Source organism: Cryptomeria japonica, chromosome 5 (genome assembly GCF_030272615.1).
Source record: "Cryptomeria japonica chromosome 5, Sugi_1.0, whole genome shotgun sequence".
NCBI classification, from domain to species: domain Eukaryota; kingdom Viridiplantae; phylum Streptophyta; class Pinopsida; order Cupressales; family Cupressaceae; genus Cryptomeria; species Cryptomeria japonica.
Window position 1 is genome coordinate 873,370,443 of NC_081409.1, and position 15,066 is coordinate 873,385,508.

The window sequence follows — 15,066 nt, forward strand, 5'->3', positions numbered from 1 at the left end:
AGACTATACCGGAGCCTACCAGATCATGTCAGATCCAAGTTAACCAGAAAACACTCAACCTACTAGGACCAAAAGGGTGCTGGTAAAGCATCCAAATAGATAGTGTTGGCATCAATGACAAAGCATCAACGCAACAGATAATAAATTCCACCAAATGGCCAACAATCTCCCCCTTTGGCATTGATGGCAGCACTAGATGTGAAAAATATCTAAGTACTAAGAAATGCCAAATAAGTCTCCCCTAATGAAAGAAAGCCAACAATCTCCTACATACAGCTCAAACTCCCCATGTGAATAATATCTCTATAAAGCTCTGAATTTCTCTTTCTTTCTCTTTTTCTTCTTCACCTTTTTTTTCTTTTTCACATCAATATCACTCCCTTTTTGACATCAATGCCCAAAATATGAAAAAATAATCAAAGAAAAAACATAAGCCTCTAAATCACAAAGTTGACTACTCCCCCTAAGCAATAGCATCCCACATCAGTGCCAGAATGAATAATATCTTTGATAGTGCATGTCAGACTGATGTTAAATAACATCAATCAAGTCTCTACCGAAGGGGTATAAACTCCCAATCTATCTCCCAAGTACTCAAATGATTCCTTGGGCAAAGGTTTAGTGAAAATATCTACAATCTTCTCCTTAGTGTTCACATAAACTAGTCTAACTTTATTTGCTTCCACCTCCTTCAAACATTTATACTTGATAGAAATGTGTTTTTTTTAGAATGAAATACCGAATTCTTTGATATATCAATAGCAACAGAGTTATCATAGTGAACAACTACCAGTGCATCAGAATCCACCTTTATATCCTTCAACGTTTGCTTCATCCATAAAACTTGTGTATAGTTAGTAGAAGAAACAACATACTCAACTTCAGCAGTAGATAGAGAAGTGCATGATTGTTTCTTGTTGATCCATGAAACCAACTTCTTTCCAAGAAACAAATCTCCACCGGAAGTACTTTTCTAGTCATCAACATCTCCAGCCCAATCAACATCTATATATGCACATAAAGTAAATTTATCATCCTTAGGGTACCACAAGCCATATTCTTATGTACCTTGTAAGTATCTAAAAATCCTTTTCACCGCCATCTCATGATTTTCTCAAGGATCACTCTAAAATCTTGAAATAATACAAACAACATTCATAATGTCAGGCCTAGTTTGAGACAAATAAAGCAAACCTACAATCATATATTTGTATCTTGTAGGATTTACTAGTGCAAAACAATCTTTTCTTGTCAATTTCTCACTTGTAACCATAGGAGTACTTACAAGTTTAGAATCTCCCATACCAAATTTCTTCAATAATTCCTTAGCATATTTAGTTTGAGATGAAAATACCTTTGTCAATCTAAGTAATCTACAAACCTAAGAAAAATTCCATCTCACCAATCATAGACATCTCAAATTCTTTCTCCATAGTCTTAAAAAATTCTATGTATAACTTATCTTCACCCCCAAAAATAATGTCATCAACAAATACTTCAATAATAAGTATATCACATCAATGATCTTATAATATAATTTACTGTCAGCACTGCCCTTAGTAAAACCAAGCTTCAAAAGATATTTATCCAACCTTGCATACCAAGCTCTAGGTGCTTGTTTCAATTCATATAAAGTTTTCCTTAACTTGCAAACCATATCTGTATCATCTGATAGTGAAAAACCATCAGGTTGCTCAATATAAACTTCATCGTCAATATCCCCATTCAAAAGTACACATTTAACATCCATCTGATAAACCTTGTAGTTTTTATAAACAACATAGGCAAGAAATAATCTTACGGCTTCAATCCTATCTACATGTGCAAAAGGCTCTCCATAATCAATTCCTTCCTTCTGAGAATATCCTTTACAAACCAATCTAGCCTTATTCCTTATAACTTGACCATCCTCATTCAATTTATTCCTAAAAACCCATTTAGTTCCAATAACATTTTTTATTTTTAGGTCGAGGAACCAAGGTCCATGTGTTCTTTTTCTCAATCTGATCTAATTCTTCTTCCATAGCTTTCAACCAATATTCATCATTGCATGCCTCAATTACTGACACCAGTTCAATTTGTGAAATTAATCATACCTCATTACTTGCTAGCCTGCTTCTTATCATCACTTCATTGCTCTTATCCCCAATGATTTGATCTTCTAAATGATTCAATCTCACATACCTAGGAGTCTTTTGACTTTTTGTTCCTCTTCCCTGTTCTTCAGTTACTATAGAATTCTCTTATACTACCAGAGTAACTAGTTCAACACTCTGTTTTGGTAAAGGTGCTACCACTTCAAATATAATAATCATTGTTCTAGCATCATCCAAGATAGTTTTGTACTTCATTTCCACAACTCTATTATGCTGAGGTATTCAGGGAGAAAAAAATTGTCTTCTTATACCATGCTTCTCACAAAAGTTATTAAACTCATTGGATGTGAATTCTCCACCATGATCTGACCTCAAACATTTAATCTTCAATTCTGTCTTAGTTTCCACTTTAGCCTTAAAGATTTTAAACTTTTCAAATGCTTCATATTTTTCTTTTAGAAGAGTAACCCACATCATTCTAGAATAATCATCAATGATTAGCATGAAATATTATCAACTTGTAAAATTTTAACTCTAGCAGGGCCACACAAATCAGTATGAATAAGATCAAGAACATCATTTGATTTATCTTGTATACTCTTGAAAGAGGTTTTGACCTATTTACCCATTTGAAATTCTTTACATACTGGATTATAGGGCTTCATAATCTAAAGGATATCTCTAACTACCTTCATTGAACTGATCTTTCCAATGGAACAAAATTCACATGACAAAACCTTTTATTCCATAGCCAACTCTCATCAATCTATGTAATCAAACATGTCTTCTTAGCGGAGTTTAAATGAAATATATTACCTTTTGCTAGTGTGCCGATTGCAATTTTGAAGCCAAATCTATTAATGATTTTGCATTTCCCATCCTTGAATTGTAATTGAAATGCCTTATCTACTAATTGACCTACACTCAAAAGATTATGCTTCAAAACTTCAACATAATAAACATTGTCAGTATTGTTCTTACCATCCAGTGATATAGTTCCTTTTCCTTTGATCATAAATGCTTTGTCATCTCAAAATCTAACTAGACCACCATCAAATTCTTGCAAAGATAGAAACTTCCCTTTATCTCTAGTCATATGACGTGAACAATAGCTATCAATTACCCATTCATCCTTGTCTTCAATTTTAGAAGCAAGTTCCTTCTCTTTAGGTACATTCTCTTCCAGTACTGGATCATTTTATTTGATAGCCAGGAATACCCATTCCTTTCCATTGTCAGATCCACTAGGAGACTCTTCTGTCGGTTCATCATTTGAATCTGTAATGCCTTCCTCATCCACTATGTAGCATGATTTAACTTTGTTTTTCTTGTATTTATACTTGTTCTAATATCCAGGGTTAAGCTTAAATGATCTTGTAACTCTTTCTTCAAATCTTGAATTCCTTTCAGAACATCTAGATGCAAAATGACCAATCTTATTACATGCAAAACATTTAATAGGTGCTTTTCCTTCATACTTACTTCCTACCAGTCCTTTAGGTACCTTTCTTGCAAATAGTGCTTCAAGTTTCTCAAACTCATCATCTTCTCTCTTCATATCTTCCAATTCCTTTGCATACAAAGCTTTCCAGTCTTGCTTACTAGTTGTAGATGTAGATGCATGAAAGGAAGGTTTAGACTACACAGCTCGAGAAGGTCCAAATTCTTCAAGATCAAAAGGAGATAGTTTCCCAACCAAAGTATCTTTGTTGATAGATGTATTAGCCATTGTTCTCAACTTATTAATAGTAGTATCCTTCATTTTGTATGTCGGTGGTAGGGTTCTCAAGACATTAGAAACAATTTCATCTTTGCTCAGAGTTCCACCACAACATTGAATTCCCATAAAAATCTCATTTACCCTTTTCATGAATGCAGTAATGCTTTCATCTTCTTCCATCTTCAGGTTTTCATATCTCACCCAGTAACCATCAAGTTTAGCAATTTTCACTGAAGGGTCACCTTCATTAAGAGTCTCCAAATTATCCCATATAGCCTTTCTAGATGATTTGTCGGTTAATCCCATTATTTGTTGATCATAAAACACACACAAGAGGGCTTATCTTGCTCTACAATCATTCTCAAGCTCCTTGTCCAGGTTTTCCAGAGGAGGATTTCTAGATCCCGGATTATAGGCTGTGACACCATTCTGTGTGATCTCCCAAATTTCCTTGTCAAGACATCTTAGACGAGTCTCCATCTGAATCTCCCATACTATGTAATTTGTTCCATCAAGCCTTGGAATATCCCTTCGATAGATAGATTCAAAAGAACTGGATGAACTTGAACTATTAGTCACCATAGGATCTTCCTCAAGCGGTTAAGATTTCTGCAGAGAGGACCAAGTCTCTGAAACCAATTGTTAGATAGTTCAAATTATTGGAAGAAAACTGAGAGGACGGGGGGGGGGGGGGGTGAATCAGTTGTCATAGATTACTAAAACCATCAGCAATTTAAACTTTAATACCTATTAGCATCCCCTCAATTTTTCATTAAAATTTCAATATTGTGGGTTGCCTTATGGTGTCTCTTTTCCTTTTGGTCTTTGTATTTCCTCATGTTGAACCTATGCCATTGAATGTTTAAAAAAGTTTAAAGAATGTTCTAGGTAATGTCTTTAATGACCTTTAACTTCACTAAAGCAAGTGCGTTGCTGTTATGTGTTTTGAACTGGAACCCATGAACCTTTTCTTTTTTTGGTTCAAGGTTCAAAAGGTCCTTTTGTGTGAGTTGCGGCTATGTGATCCTATTTAATGAGAAAGTGTAAATGTGTTTAAGTTTGTATTGAACTTGAACCTTGAACCCTTTGTATTCTCGGTTCAACAGTTCAAAGTTCAAAGTTCTTTCACTTGTTAGTTATCATTATTGCTCGTTTCCAGTAATGTTTTGAGCTGCTAGTTCATTGTCATCCTCATAGAATGAACTTGGACCATTGAGCTCCTTGTGAGATGGTTCAAGGCTCAAAAAGTTCACTCTAAGCTGATTCTAAGGATTTTGATAACATTGGAGGTAGCGCAGTAAAAAGGAATATTCTTGGTATCTAACAATTTAAAATTCTAAATTTGGAAAGTAATCATAAGGACATTAACTATTTGTGCGAAGGTGATGGTCAACTAAGAAAGTGTAAGGTTTTTAGTCATATCACTATTACTTCACACATTTGAATGAATAATTATGAAGCATCTGTAGATTTCCCTCGATTTTCCTTCCCGTTTGCTTAAGAAGACATTTAAATTCATAAGCAAACTTGTAAATATTGTAGCTGTTATAATTGAATGAAATGGAGATGCCGAAGGTAAATTCAACTCTAGTGAGAGGGTTTCATGGATTCATGGTTGTAACAGGTGAGTTCAGACAATTTCCCTACATTGTATTTCTTTAGTTGAGAAGATTTATCAGTGTAAGAAGAAAATTTTTGGTTTGTTGGAGTTGAATTATGTCCTACTTTAGAATTATTTTATTAAAGTATAAGTAAGCATTATGAGGCCAATACTACCGAAACTAGGTGAGACATCATGTCTAGTGAGAATATTACCAAAATTAGATGATACGTCTTTAACTCATGCCGACATGGGGGATTTCTTAGAAAGAGCCAAAAACCTTGAAGCTGGTTCAATGATGGAGAAAATTGTAAGAAGCGGTCTCGTTGAATCTATCGCATTTCTGCTTGCTTCGCCATGCCCAGATTTGGTAATAGACCACTTGAATAGGTATGATGCTACAAATAGATGTATAAGAACTAGTAGTGGTGAGCTATTAGTTGATATTAACAGGGAAACAGTAATGGTGGCGATGGGAATCTCGCATAAGGATTCATCATAGAAGTGCACTAGACATTGTTATACTGTTGAATAGGCTAAAAGGGAATTCACTCCTTTTATTGGGAGGACTGGATGTATTTTTATATTCAGGTGCTTCTATCAGGTGGTAGATATCTTGACTAGGTGCAAGTAATTGCAGAGAGACTCCATGAAGGTTTAAGTAATTTTGTGGGCATGTCTAGCTTTTATATGTCTTCTTATCTATTCTACATATTAGCCTGTACTAGAGATTAGCGTGACTTGCTCAATGAACCATGGGTGGATGGTATGAAAGTCTATGATTGCTATCCTTTATTGCAGAAATAGAAATATGTGGAACATATTGTTAGATGGAATTGTGTCTTTGCAAGAAGACTTACTTTTGAGATACAGGGTGATGTGAACAAAAGAATGTAAGTTGAATCTATGGAATTGATAAGTATATATGACAGCTTCTTCATTCAATTTCCTAGGTTTACCTATCTTCGGGTAGGTGGTTTTAAATGTGAACCGTTCAAGCTACCTAGGTATGCCTTTTATAACCTTGTACTCATTAAAGTGAGCAAACAAATTGCTCATGTTGATAAAAGGTTAGGGGGAAAAGGTGAATCAGGAGTTGTCTTTCCCGTTGAACTTGGATACTATAGCTATAAGTCCATGTCTGATGCTTTGAATTTGGAGTTGGAATTTAAGAGGATGAATTTGCATCCCTATGTTGCTAGATGAAATTTTGATAGCAGGGGCTATGCTGATGAAAATCTAAATATAGATGAACAATTTTTTCATGAAGCCCAGTTGGAAGATTTCTAGGAAAATTGTAGTGATGAGTAGGAAGTAAGAAAGAGGCTATGGTCAAGATTTACTCTACAACAAGTAATAACCATGAAAATTTCCATCAATGTGTCAAGGGTACATGAGGAAACAGGGGATGATGTTCTAGATCCTGAATTTAATAAGGAAGTTCAAGGGCAGCCAATCCCTAAGATTTACTAGGATAAAAAGGAAGATGAAAGCATTCAGGCCAGGACTTTCAATGCTATAAGAAGAACTGAGAAATTGTTAAGTGATTAGAAGTTTAGAAAAGGATCACTCATATCTTCCCATGAACTAAGAGTTGGTCCGCATATAGCAACACAACTTTCTATTTCAACTGCTAACAAGATTGTTGATGTTGAAGGTGGTTCAAAGCTAGTTGTGGAAGAAATTCAACCCAAAAGATCAAAAAGGTCCTTGTTGAGTTCCTCACTAGTCCAAGTGACTTGAGAAAGAAGCAAGAAGAAGAGTAAAGAGCTAGCATTGATTCAAATCATTATATATCTGGATCGAAGTGAGGAAATTGACTTAATAATGGAGCAACAAGAATGGAATGAATCCTTGGCGCAAGATATGGACACAAGTAAAGAATGAGTGGATGAGCTGAATCCAGTGAGCACTCTTACTATTGTCAATTCACCCTATACTCAGACAACACCTCTGTCCAAAGAACCTTCAAGCACTCCATGATGGTTAGAGGCTTCCATTGGGAATAAATGCAGTGTGGTCCCAATCACAATTCCTATGGAGGATATGGTTAGCAAGTGTCTTGGAAAAGTGTCCAAGCCAAAGAAAATTAAAACATAGACAATTCTTGAGGTAGATGAAGCAACAGGTCATTGGACAACTGAGATTGGTAAATCTATCCCAAGTAGAAACTCAGACAAAGCCACTGGAGATGACTTCACTGTGGAGAAAAATGATTTGGGGGCTTCATGAGCAGATGATTTAAAACACTTGGAATCCTCCACAAAAAGGATGATTTCCAGATCATGGAAGGATGAAAAAGATAAAAAAGAGTTGAAGAAAATCATCACTCAGATGGTCGAGTACATTAATTCCATACACCACCCAAGTCCACAACCCTTGTCATAAGCGGCAGTGTCCTTCGATCCCAAGTCTCCACTGAACCAAAAGATGTTACATCAGGTTCAGACGAATAGAATGGTGGTAGAGATGTTCAATAAATGGCTTGATCTCATAATACAACAAGGCTCTGACTATATTGTTAGTCTGGTAAAAGTATACGAAGATGTTGTGATTGTAAGCAAAAAATTGGAATTAGAAGTTGTTGCCTAGGAGAAGGAATGGACTAAGTGGGTGGTAGTACTTGTGCAAATGAATGATGTCCAAAACATTGGTGTGATGAAGTTTTTGGTTGAGAAACTTGTGGGGAGTTTGGATGACAACATACTATATGGGTCAAAGAAGAATGTAGAGTGGTATAATTAAATCATCAAACAGGGCCACAAGGAATCTACAAGATTGCTAAAAGGATTGATAGATCTAATCGACACAATGCAAAAAGATCTGAAGTGCATTGGCATCCAACTTATGAAAGAAGATTCTTAGACAATCGACGCCACTATAGATATGGAAAAAATATTCCAGGAAAGGATACAGTTCATCAGAGAAACAAAATCTTTGACTATAGATGATATCTCGAAGGTGGCTAGAATAGAATCAATGCTCACAGTTTGTTCTAATCATCTAGAGGTGCAGAAGGCAAAGGTTTCACAAGTAAATATGGATAAGGAAGTCAGGAAACAACATATTGTGCATATTGGAATTCTCTACTTCCAAGTCATCCTGAACTTCTCAGTTGCACATTTGGAGTAGCGGGGCATGTGCAGTTCTGCAGCAAAGAAGGATAAATCAATGGCTTCATTTGCCACGATGGAGTCCTAATCAACTGAAGGAAGAGGAGTCAAGTGATCTATAGCTGGTGTCTTGGTTTCTTTTGTTTTTAAGCATATGGTTTCTTTAACCTATGGTTAAATTTAAATTTTTTAGTTATTATGTAACAAACTATTAGCCTGGAGGCTATTTATGCTAGAAGTTAGTTTTATATAAGGGTCTGAAAAACTATGATTTGGAGGAACAGTTTTGATTTTCCTTGAATTTGTTTGAACAAATATCTCTGATATTTGAATGAAAAATGATATTTTGGATGCAATCTTTTAAATCTGTGTATATGATGGATTAGTGATCTCTATTGGGATATATATTGATGCGTGAAATATATCATTTCATTTACCAGTTCTCTCTATGTTCTTGAATTCATAGATTTAATTATTTGGAAGTAAATTCATCATGGATTAAGTGGTATCAGTCCCCCTTATCCTGTGAGGCATGAGAGAGAATCAACCAATGTTTATACCACAATGCGTTTGATTTATTTTGATTTTATGAAATGAACATGTGTGGAAGTTGGAGTCTGTGAGCTCTTCATTTGAAATAGATCTTCAAGATTTTCTTTCAGTTTTGATTTGTAAGAACTATTTTTTGTTAATGAATGAATGTGAAAACCTTTTGTGCTTTCTGGTTAAAAGTATATTCATTTTAAATTTTTCTTCATAAAAATTCATTATAAATTCACAAGAAGTTTCCCTCTAATGCACCTCTAATGCAGAGGATGAGCCTATAATTAGTTTACCCAACTATTGGTTTATTTGCTTTCCTTTCATAAAGGGATGTGCATGAGTAATATTGTAATTTGAAATATAATTTAAAGAAAGGGGTAAATTTGCTAACCAATAGATTTTTGGCGAGTCTATTGGGGAGTCGAATTACAAGATTGGTTGCCTAGTTACAAAGTATTAAGAATTGGATTGCCAGTTTTAAAGAATCTCCTTGTGTGCCATCAAAGCTTTTTATTTTAGATAGACTAGAGTTATGAAGATATACTAGGTCCCAATGAAGGGAGGTAATAGTTGATTCTATTTTTCAAGAGTTGCAGAACCTATAGTTTCAACCCATCTTCTCATCTCAAAGACGAGCAAGAAGTAGACCTCCTTCTCCATCTCCTTCACTTCCTGTATCCTAATTTTGTCAAGCTCTAACCTTGCATGGTATTGCTTTATGCAATATAATTAATCCAACTCCTCTCAATATCATCCTCACAATGGTAGTAAAATAATCCCTGGGGAGCTGCAATAGGTCCATTGAACTTGGGTTTAAATTTTGATCCCCTACCCAAAGGAGCGAGCGATCACTTGCCAAAATTTAGTGGTGATAGGAAGAACATTGTTGATGAGCACTTGAATGCATTCAATATTACCTATGGGATAATAGTTTTTCAACATGAGGATGTTGTTGTGAGGCTATTTGTATAGACACTAACTGGAGTAGCAGCAAATTGGTTCTATCATCTTCCCAATAGTGCAATAACATAATGGCGGGGCTGAAAACAAGGTTTGACACAAGATTCAAAGTTGCAGAGGACGAACACTCTCTTTTAGCTCAATTATCCCAGTTAAATAAAGAGATCCCAGAGTTGATGAGGGACTTTGTACAAAAAATTGATAAGATTGTACATAAAATTCCAATCAATCAAAAACCCTCAGATGACAATTTGAAATGGTTTTTTATAAATTCCATGCCTTCAAAGATGGGTTTCCTGATCCACAAGCAAAGAGTTGCAACCCTAAGTGATGCCAAAACACTTGTGGTTGAGTTGGAGGATGATTTGATCACTATAGGGAAATGGAAGAGATAAGTACAGATACCGAATGCTCAACCTTCTACTTCTTTAGACCCTGTGATCTAGAGAATGATAAATGATGTAATAACTCTTAAAAGACAATTACCTAAAGCTAGGAAATCTTACTCATCCCCTTATCAAGACATACCTATAAGGAATATAAATCAGTCTTTGGGGATGGGAAACAAATCTTTACAATTATCCCCTACCCAACAAAGATTGGCGATTGAAGCACCACCACCTAAGAGGACTATGCATCTTTTTCGTCTTACAGATGAACATGATGGTAGTTCATGTCTTGAGATGGTGCGTTATGTGCAACTAATGAATTCTAAAGAGATTGCAAATGAATGGAATGAAGAGGAATCTTTAAAGCAACCCGGTGACTCTGAAATCCACTTCCTAGAGTATGAGTCAGATTCAGAAAGAGGAGGTGACATTTTGGTTACTCTAGAAGATCCTTCATGCATTGTGCTCACAAGAAATTAACAGAATATAAAACCTCAAGAGTTCCCATTGGTAAGGTCCGTTGAAAAGGAAAGTTTGACATTATAGAGTTTTGTAAATCCTCCCAAATTCAAATTACACCTGTCGAGTATCTTAAATTAAATCCAAAAGAACTTGATAGACCCGTTCAATTAATAAAAGGAAATAATATGTTACAAGCTAATGGAACACAATAGTGAGTAAATGCCACATTGTCTTCCCAAAATGATGTATCAACTTATCCTATTGCTCATGAAATGACCCTTGAAATAACTGCCCTCCAAATAGATTATACTTTGTCTATCCTTGAGTCAAAACCTGAGCCTTTTTACATATCATTGTTTATAAATGGTCATAAATTAAATAACTATATTATATATTTAGGTGCATCAGATAATATAATGCCCTCTGCAGTAGCCAAATCATTGGGGTTATCCTTGACAAAAAATTTTGGCAGATGTTATTCAATGGACTCTAAACAAATTCCCCTATTAGGATAAATTAAGGATGCTCAAGTAGTTCTTGCTTCCCACCTGAATAAAAGAATCAAGCTGACCATTCTAATAGTTGATATTCCTACCAGCTATGGCATGTCTCTAAGTCGTATGTTCAGTAGAGACTTAGGAGGTGAGCTAAAAATGGATTGGTCTAAAGCCACAATTCCTGTAGGGAAACATCGAGTCATTTTGCAGCCTGAACCTAAGTCTAAATTCACTATTTTTCCCTCTGATGATCCAAGGGCCTAAATTCTGTATCATGAATGTCAATTCAAAAATTGTTAGACACAATGCACCACTGAGAGGGGGAGGGGGTGAATCAGTGGTTCTCTAATCCTCTGTCTATTTTTCTCTTTAGAAATCCTATGTTAGCATACTAGTTATTAGATCTAACACAATGAGGACATACTGATTAGTGAGGAGACCAGTGCAAAATAATCACACAAAAAGAGGCATCTCATAACACCAAGATGTACGAGGAAAACCCAAGATGGGCAAAACCTCATTGAGCAATATTGTTGGAGTCTACTGCTACAATCTAGCCTCACAATGAAAACATTGTTACAAAGTTTTGGGCACCAACCCAAGGAGAACTAACACAAGGAGCACCAACCCCTGTCTTTAGGGTACCAACCCAAGGAGCTACAACCCCTACACCGAGATACAACTTAGTGTTCACAATATAAAACTTCAAATACAAGGTAGTAATCTAGTTACAAGTGAATCTTGTAACAACTCAATACAATCTTCCCTACTGGTAAGGTATCTCCTCAGCCTTACCAGTTCTCTGCACACTCTAACTGAATCTTAACCAACTTAGTCACTATCCTACTGGTATCTTCTCTTCTTACTCACTCCTCTCTCTCTCCTTACTACTGCTACTTACTATTTCACCTTTCTCTTTGTCAGTTCTTGCTTCCTTCAGCACTCTGCTACTCTCCACCGGTACAATACTTAGTCGGTCTTATGGCTACCTACTCTGCAGTTTCCTTCGCCTTTTCTCTCCTAGTATGGACACTACCAGTTTTGTTCTTCTACCGGTTGAACACTTCAACATGATTCTCCCTCACTCTTACTTCCTTCTTAGATATCTGTTAGGCGCTTGGCTATTTTGCTTTTACATGCAAAAGTAACATTTAGTCACTTGGTAATAGCATAATCTATGTCTCAGGCTCATGTATTTATAACCCAGACTTCCCACCAAAAACCAATTCAAAGTTGGCACCTTTGGGTTCTCTCCATTGATTATGAGACACACTGAATCCAATCAAATTTGATCGGATCACAAATCAGAGATGTCTATCTATACATATCCACCATTTATGTGCCTTCCAAAACATGTCTCCTTTCTTTAGCAACCTATAACCATTCTTTTGGCTTTGCTTAGACAATCACCATAAATATCCCACTTGTCTCCTTCGCCTATGTTGATCCACACAACCAATCTATCCTGGATCTCGAGCCGTACAACTTTGCAACTCTACCTTGATATTTGCAGTCACCATTAATGTCAGACCAATCACAACTACCTCACCAACCTTACTTCACCGACCTATGCAGGTTTCATCAACCACTTCATCTTCATGTGGAATCATAGTTTGTATCCACTTCATCACACTTCTTTGTCAGTTTAGCTTGGTCACCAACCATATACTCTACCAGTTCCTCTTCACTTCTGGTAAACTAATCTCGTCGATATCTCACATTATATTGGTTAACTCCTCATGTCCATTCTTTGCTTGAGCTGCTAGTAGAACACCTTGACCGATCAACAAGAATGTCCTACCAAATCATGCACATTCCCACAATTGGGAAGTCTTCTGTATTTGCACCTTGCATATATAACTAGTGGACTTACATACCGATTACCACTGTTGATGATACCATTTCATCATCCTTCACAAGGCTCCATCTTCAGTCAAGTCAGATTCCTCTATTTGCATATGCTTGGCCTTGCCTTTCTCCTTGATCAATTATGTTCATTTCTCTACTGATTTCTCATAGTGACAAACACTTCACATTGCCCTTATACTCGCATCTCAACATGCCTTCTTTGTCGATCCACTGCATAACCCTAATCTCATGCACTTGAGGCATTCCTTCAATTCACCAGTTCATTCTTCTCTTCCAGTGTTGATGTGATTCAGATAACATTCTGCCTTTTCATCACAAACAACCACTCAAACACCTTGCCCATTTGTCAACACATCACTTTATTAGTTGACATACTCTCCTTGCCAATGATGCACTCTATTAGTGACATTTCCCATACCAGTTGACATCAATGACAACATCATGCCAACAATCTCCCCCTTTGGCATTGATGTCAACACTTTTAGTATCTGATATACTACAAAATTCTTCTCCCCCTTTGACACAATGACAAAGGGTACTGTTAGGATAACATTTCTCCTTGCATCCACTGAGCACAAAATATTTCTCCCCCTTTTTTATCAGGTGCATCTCCCCCTTTGAAGATTATGCATAACATCAACTCAACTACCGACATATGAGATGGAAAACTCAGGTACCTAACAACTCTTAATAGCACACATTGGTCTCTCTCCTTCTTTTATCATCTACTTGATCTGCTTTTGTGCACAGTATATCAAATATCAATATGAGGATATAGCCCTGAACTCCCCCTGAACCATAGTTTTTTGGTCTTCATTTCTCATCTGCCAGATTTCAAAATGGTTCTCACCTTAGTACCTATAACCTCTACCAACATGACCACAATGCCAACTGTAGGTCACATATTCAACTTGTTGACTCATAAAGATGCATGCACATGGGATCCACTATTGGATCACCATATGACATTCAAGACCTTTCTGATGACATCTGAGACATAGCCACATCCATCCAAGCTATCAGAGTTGCTGCAATGACTCTTCAACATATTGGCTTGACTTACATAACTTAGCAACACTGATCAACATCAGTGTCGGTAACATGATGCATATACCGGTCTCTTGTCTCTACTGGGACACTTTCCTTATTACCTATATTTCCCAGTTCCAATTTCCTCTGCCCCCATTCATTTTGCCTGCAGTAGTAAGCCATCTTCCAGGTGTAGTCAGGGTAACTACACATATTGCTCTCATATCTTCTTCCTCTTACCGAAAATAGTTTGTTCATCTCCTTATCTATAATCAACTAAGGGGTGAATGATATAGTCATTATGCAACTCCCTCTGATTCTTGCATCTCCTTTAAGCCATAGGAGATATCACTTGTGCATTGAATGCAAAATTCTGGTCCATGGTCCTATTTTCTTACTTCTTCCTCCATGCCTATTTGGTCTCACTTTTCTTCCCCTTTTTAGCCCAGGGAGCAAGTTTCATCTTCTCCTGCTGATCAACACTTACACTTCCAGATTTAGCACCAAGATAGGAGGTAGTGTTGTAGAAGCACACATCATCCATGCTAACCTCATGACATGGGAACCTTTTGTTGTACCGATTTTCTCTTCTTCTTCTTATCATGTCATTGTGGCAATCTGTCAATCTCCTTGGATACCTTGCATGATCAGGAACACCACTCATCTTGTTCCATGCAGGTCTTTGCTGTTTGTATCCTCTATAACTACCTTCCATGCTAAGCATGACTATTCAGCCGGTTGTTGTAGGACTGCAAGTTTTTCCTCTTGTAATCATAACTTATATGTCT